Consider the following 7,554-nt stretch of genomic DNA (forward strand, 5'->3'; position numbering starts at 1 on the left):
CAGCCTGACTTAAAAATTTTGTTTGCTGTTCTCACAAAGAATGAGTAACAGATCAGTTTGTTTCCTAAAAGGGTATTAATCACTTATGCTGTTGCCCCACAGTCTCTTTTCTGCAATCCCTGTAAAACGAGCTTCTAGGTCTGGGAACGTACCTATCTGGGATTTATTTATAGTTATCTCTACCGACATCAGTAAAGATTGCCCAGGAAATGTCAGCACTGAATTTCACCTTTCTGGCCTGCCACAGTGCTGCTGGAGGAGTGGAACCTCCCCAGCTTCAAGGAGGAGATCATAGCGCTGTCCTTTCCCACAGGTCACAGGGAGAGTGGTGAGGATGTGAAATGGGAATATAACTGACACAGGGATGGTCATAGGGCTGCGTGGGGCTTGTATCTGTTGTCTACACTGAGCTTTGATAATTAATAGTTACAATCAGCCTCAAAGTCAACAGGGACGTTACGATGCTCACCTCTCAGCTCATGCCCCAGCTATCCATGAAACCTCTCCCATTCATACAGCCTGGAATTGCCAAAGCCACCCTCCTGTCAGCGCATGCTCCTGTGCATAGTGGCAAGGAACAATTTCTGACAATTTCTGAGGGTTTCACCTCCTGGGCAGATGGCTCATTTTTGTGCAAATTAGTGCAAGCGCCTTACTCTGAGTCCTTGGCGATGAGAACCTTGAGCAGAACGGCAAAGCAACCAGCAATATACTTTTCATGTTGATGCACAGCAAAAGCCTAGTGGAGGGAGGAGGGGAAAGGTGATCATCATTCCTAGTTATTAATGTTGGAAGGGACCATTTTAATCATCACTGTCCAGCTTTAGCCTAGCACAGAGCAGCAAATCTCAACTTGATTCTTACTCTCAGTGGCTTTCCCTTATCTTTAATGTTGAAGATGCCATGTGCAGAGAACATCTTTGCTGTTTGCTTTTGCTGTACCTATTCTCCCTCAGAGAGCAGCTTTCCAGGTACTCGGTCCAACAGCAGTCACCATCAATAATGCACCGAAGTGAGATCAGTAATTTGGGGCCTCATCCCCATCAGATAGCTACATTTGGTGAGTCCCTATGTAGGACTCCAAGGGCCTCTGAAAGGCTTTCCTCAGGTATTCATGTCTCCTGTGGGCACTGTGGGGGGCTTCCCTGGCCCCTGGAATGCAAACCATGGGGTATGAACCAGCCATGCTGTCTTGTTACACCACTTTTCTTCAGCTAATTGAATTAGAGTAGGGGGGAATTCTTTGGAGGCTGATAAATGGGAGCTGCTTGAGTCCAAGCCTCATTAATGCCTGAGGTCACAAGAAGCTAAGAACAGCAGCTATAGATGAAGAAATCTCAGCAAGATAAATACCAGTCCCCAGGGGATGCCTGAAGGAGACAGAAGCATACTGGGATCCTCATAAATGCATATCTGATGGTTTTTTTGCTCCTGTTTGCAGTATGCTGTTGGGACAGTCACCGTGCCCTGGAATGTGGTCACACTTTGTTCCTAAAGCTAGCCGCCTTGCCAAGATACCGATCGGCACACTGCACTCCTTGATCTGGTCAGTCAGGTGTGGAAGTGTGAGGGACCAGGCAGGAGGGAAAAACCTGCATGTTGCGACTAAAAACCTAGATCATCTGCCATGATCTAGGAAATGTATTGGCAAAGGGTCAGAGAAAACAACATTCAACTCAGTGGCCTCTCCCATCGCTCCTTGGAGTGGCTCCCGCCTCACACCTTTGTTAGGCTCTGGACAGATTTCAGCTTTGTCTCTGTCAACACTTACTTCTCTCCAGCATGTCCTCATCACCTCAATCAATTACTGTCAGCTTCTCCTCTCACCTGTGCATGGGCTGGCACTGTGACCATCCCCTAAATTAGCACCTCAGAGAAGTTAGGGCCATGTCTGTGAACCAGGTACAAGCTTTTAGAGGGAGTTCAATTCATCCCTGGAACAGTGTTGCAGGGAAGGGTTAACTTTGCATCATCTGGCATCTGCAGATGAAGCCAGAGTGGCTTCTTGGGGATGAAATGTTGTACCCCAGCCATGGACTACTAGGGAAAAAAAATAGGGTGGAATAGTCTTCTACCTCCTACACACATAGCACGCTGCACCCATCTAATTCATCTCCAGCTAGCATGGGCAGCTGCCTTTCAGGAGGTTAAACCATGACTTGTCTTGCCATTGGACTGCATCATGTCTTGTCTTTCCACGTAGGAGTTGGAAAACAAGCTCTACTTGGAGCAGATTAACCACCACAGATTCAAGGAGATCTCAATGACATCTGCCATATGCCTAGCCTACCAAGCACAGCTCTCCCTCACATGCGGTATTTATGCACAAAACGAAAGCCACACCACAGATACTAGCAAGATTTAACTTAGGGAAGCTCACAGCCAACCTATGACCTTCTAGACAACCTGTCTAGATTACTCTTGTAACCCTCCTGAAACATCTGTGTATCTGAGAGGCAATGGTGGATTTATCTTCATATACCCATGACAAAGGTCAGGCCCAATAACCTCATTTCATAGAGGAGCAAAGGTATGATGAGGAATGGTCCAGACCAACTCAAACAGGCTTCAAACTCCTGCCAAAGGACCTACTTCCCCACTGAAAACAACAAGCAGGTTGGCACAGGAACCATGACACCCTGTGTCCTGTGTTTGTGTTCCCCACGTCCAAGTCATAATTAGTTCATAGAATCACAGAATCACAGTCATAAAGGTTGGAAAAGCCCTCCAAGATCAATTGGTCCAACCACCCCCTATCACCAATATCACCCGCTGAACCATGTCCCTGAGCACCACGTCCAACCTTTCCTTGAACACCCCCAGGGACGGTGACTCCACCGCCTCCCTGGGCAACCTGTTCCAACGCCTGACTGCTCTTTCTGAGAATAAATTTCTCCTAATTTCCATTATGAACCTCCCCTGGCGCAACTTGAGGCCATTCCCTCTAGTCCTATCACTGGTTGCCTGCAAGAAGAGGCCGACCCCCAGCTCCCCACACCTTCCTTTCAAGTAGTTGTAGAGAGCAATAAGGTCTCTCCTGAGTCTCTACCAGACTAAACACCCCCAGTGCCCTCAGCCGCTCACCATAAGACTTGTGCTCCAGGCCCTTCACCAGCTTTGCAGCCCTTCTCTGGACACGTTCCAGGGCCTCGATGTCCTTCCTGTACTGAGGGGCCCAAAGCTGAACACAGCACTCGAGGTGCGGCCTCACCAGAGCTGAGTACAGGGCGACGATCACCTTCCTGGTCCTGCTGGCTACACTATTCCTGATACAAGGCAGGATGCCGTTGGCCTTCTTGGCCACCTGGACACACTGCTGGCTCATGTTCAGGTGAGCATCAACCAACACCCCCAGATCCTTTTCCTCTGCACAGCTTTCCAGACACTCTGCCCCAAGCCTGCAGCGCTGCATGGGGTTGTTGTGGCCAAAGTGCAGGACCCGGCACTTAGCCATGTTGAACCTCATCCCTTGGCCTCTGCCCATCGATCCAACCTGTCCAGGTCCCTCTGCGGGGCCAGAGTCCAGAAAGGACTGGGAATGCAAGAGAAAGAGGTGGGGTAGATGGAGAGGGCTCTGAATGCCCTGCAGTTGCAGCACTCCTCTGTATGAGCTGGATAAAAGTCTAGCTTTGGATAATTTATTTATTCATTTGTATTTAATGAAAAGGGAAAAAAAAAAAGAGCAGATAGAAGGGCTGCAAAAGCAGGTCTGTAAGTGTGTGATTGGAGAGATGATGAGTACGAAGTGGCCAGCACCCACCCTCATGCCCACCGTCTTCAGACAGGAACCAGGCTGGCTCCCAGCTGGTGAAGAAAACTGCCATTTCCAGTAGCATCCTCATATTCTCTCTGGGGAGGTGGACACTTCTGGAATTACTTAGGCAATATGCTGTCCGTAGAGAGAGGAATACCTAATTGAGGCTGCTTACCTCATTTTCTGCAGATTCTCCAAGACAACAGCATCTCCTGTGACTGACGTGGTTACTCTAGGCCAGATGCCTTTTCTGACCCTCCCTGAGGCGAGGCTTGTAAAATTTCTGGAAGATAATGCTCAAATTAGATGCCTGAAGTTGGCAGGGTGGATATGACCCCAAGCACCCAAATACCTATGCAGTTCAGGTCCTGTGTGACTTATCCAAAAACACCAGGGCACGTGTGGCCAGCACAGATCACATCTCCAATATTAATTGCCATCCTATTAGGCACACGACCACGAAAAATCTCACATTTGCCTCCTTTGCACCTTGCAAGGCAGGGGCAGCCACTTTGCTATCAGGATAGACTTGCTGGTTTTATGTCGCCATGTTTAATCCCAGCCACGTTCTCAAAGATGAAAAAAGTATCCATACCTGACTGCTGCTCTGTAATCAGTGCATCTCAGCCTGGTTTGCCTGCCACCGCTGCGGTGCATGTTGTGACTGTCACAAGCTGGCTGTACATCTTCAGCTGAGCTCTCCTGTCCCAGTCAAAACCACGACAAAGAGCCTGGGAAAACATATTGACAGAAAGATGCCAAACCTCTGCCATACCTCACGTAATACTCAGCCTGAGCTTTACACCAACGTTGCCAGAGGTCCCATGGAGGACAGTGCATGGGTATAACTCAGGTACAGTTACTCGTTCTTATGTCTCAAACATACATTTAATACCAATCAGCTGCAGAAAACTGTTATAACACAAAACATTTACCTTGAGAAAACAATTAAAATATTTCCATGCAAAAGATGTCCAGATGCTTAAAACATTACCTTCTTTGACATCAGAAAATTTTTTCAGCATTTAAATAACAAGCCGTGAGTGCTGGGGTTAGTGCACTGTCTGTCACCTTTACCAAGGAGCCTGTGATGCTTGGTCAGGGAAAGGAGGTGTAAAATCAAATGCAAATGATTTTCTCCAATGCTCGCTTCTTGCTGAGCCTGAGGATTTGGGGGGGGGGGGGGGGGGTGTCAATAATTGGTACAGGGATAGAGAGGCCAGATGCTGATTTTAGCAACACTGGCATGACCTTGGCACAGAAGATCACCTGGAGGTAACTGAGTTGTGAATCCGGTCCTCGACGTGCATGACATCGGGTAGCAGAGGCTGTACTAGAAGCTGTGGCTGAGTGACTGACTCAGATGGCAGCAGGTTGGCAGCCCTTCAAAGAAGCTTTCTTTGTCTTTGTGGGAGGTGTAAATGAACTGAATGGAGACGCTGAAGGCTTTCCCGTGCCAGTTATTAGCGATCTCACTTCTATATATAGCTTCTGCCTAACTTACTCTGGGTGAGCAAGCAGAGAGGCATGTGAGCTATCGCTCTTGTCACGTTCGCCTCTCTTGATTACATGCATTTTGTTTGCTTGCTCTAGTGCGGTGATGTAAGGCGGGCAGAAAGAAGCTGCAATGCTTCATGGCTTCACTGTGCTGGAGGTCTAGGCTCCAGGCTCTGGTTAAGAGCTACCGAAAGTTTCAGCAATACAGGGTCATGCGGCCTCAGGACACGGAGCAGAGCTCCAGGTGAGGCCTTCATGGAAAGCTGGCCAATTTCTGAGCCGAGCCTGTCCACAGCCCCATCCGTCTGTCCTTCCAGTAGTGCACATGCAGGAAAAGAAGCAGTGGGACACTGGCAAAATTGCACTGGAGGAAAGCAGTGAAACTTCTGCCTGTGCCCCCCCCCCCCCCCCCCCCCCGTCAAGCACAAAGCGATCAGTTAGAATTTTTTTAGAAGTTTGGTTGATTTTTCTGTCTTTTTTCATTTCTCTGCATTCTGGCTTGCCACCAGAATCAACATGACAAAGGCTGTTCAAATTGGACCGTCGAGCCCGCCGGATCCCAGCTCTCACAGGGGAGACTGAAGAAAAATAGCCTGCTTTTACTAACCCAGTATAAACATCCCTGCTTCATTCAGATTAGCAATAGCTATTTCCCCTCCAACCTGCTTCATTCCCTCAACCAAGCTGACCTGTGATCAAGGTGCTTTCCATCATTTCTTCTTGTGCCATTTGAGAGGCATCAAGTGCAGCAGCAGCCATCCCATGTGTGGCGAGTCGGGATGAGTCAAGAAAGTTAACGAGAGACAGTTAATATGGGCCCAGTGCTCCAGTCCCCCATCCCTGCCTCAATTAGGAGAGAATACCAGGCAGTCTGGTGGGTGCTCCTTCCCTGGGAAACCTATGCCAACGTAAAATGGCTGCTAAGTGCTCCCATGGTGAGTTTAGAACACCACGTCCCTGTTGCACACACACTAGAGCACCACATCCCTGTTGCACACTGTGTAGCATGCGTAGAACACCAGAGAAGCAATATGGTCCTATGGATGCTTGTGTAAAAGGGCCATGGTTGTTAATTAGCCACCTCTGGTGATTTTGTTCTCTGTCCCAGGCAGGTTTGAGAGCAGCATTCCCCAACCAGTTGTCCTGAGGGTGAGGGAAGGTTGCATGTCTCCGCTTGCATGGTAGCAAACCCAGTGGTGTCCTTGCTGTGACTGCTCTCTGCAGATCCCATCTCGATGCTCCGCTTTTTCATCTGTGGTCTCCCCATGGGAGCTCGTTGGCAGCTGGTGCCAAGTGGGGCCTGAACACCATGGTCCTGTCCAAGCCCTGGTGCCAGGTGGTGAACGTGCCAGCAGTGTGCAATGTCAGCAGGCCCCTGGGGCAACGTTTTGCACATGCAGGCCAACGCTAAGCCCCTCCGAGTGCTGAGGGTGTGTGTGTTGGCAGAATCGATTAAAATTCTTGGATCGCCACCAACAGCTTTGACTCTGTTTGGGCCAAATTCCCAAAGGGGCCTTCTTGCTGCTTCCATGTTGGCTGTGGCCACAGTCTCTTGAGAGCAGAGTGGTCCAAATTGGAATATGCATTAGATAAACAGTGTGTCAGGCTATGGCATGTGCCCAGCAGCCCGAGCCAGCCTTAAATGCATACCCCACCCCCGAGTCTAGCTCTTCTGGAGAGACAATGGTAGGACATGACAATGGCTGTGCGCCCACCATGGATGGAGCACACCACAAAGTCCTTAATTCCAAAAGAAAGCTCAGCAGCCAGGATATTTTCCCTTTGATCATGACATCACACTATCCAGTGGCTCTTGGGTGCAGTTGTAAGAACAGGAAGAATAATTTCAGGTTACGACCTTTTAACATACTGCTGGCAAGTCCCAGAGCATTGGCGGTAATAGGCTGGTGGTGATTCACACCTACAGTATGTGGCTGTGCTCCCCTATCTGCACCGGTCCATGGTATCGCTATCATCAACCTCATTGAGAAGGTGAACTCACTTGGAATAAGTTAAATAACTGCTCTTTTCTTCCTCTATAAGCGAAACATGAGCAGGAATTGCCTGAGTGGAATGACATGCTGCTCGAGTGAATAAACACGGAACCTTTTCACCGTGAGGCTCCTCCAGGCACCAGGACTATCTGAGGATGAATTACAGCAAATAATGCTAGCAGCCAAAAGTATGGAGACAAAAGCCAGAGCCAAGCTAAATGTTTCCAGGCCCAATGATCCTAACTGGGGACCCAAACCTCCATCTGGGTTTGAGATTCAGTGAAGTCTTTACTTTCTCTTTCTTGCATG

Source organism: Anser anser (assembly GCF_964211835.1).
Source record: "Anser anser genome assembly, chromosome: 24".
Lineage (NCBI taxonomy): Eukaryota > Metazoa > Chordata > Aves > Anseriformes > Anatidae > Anser > Anser anser.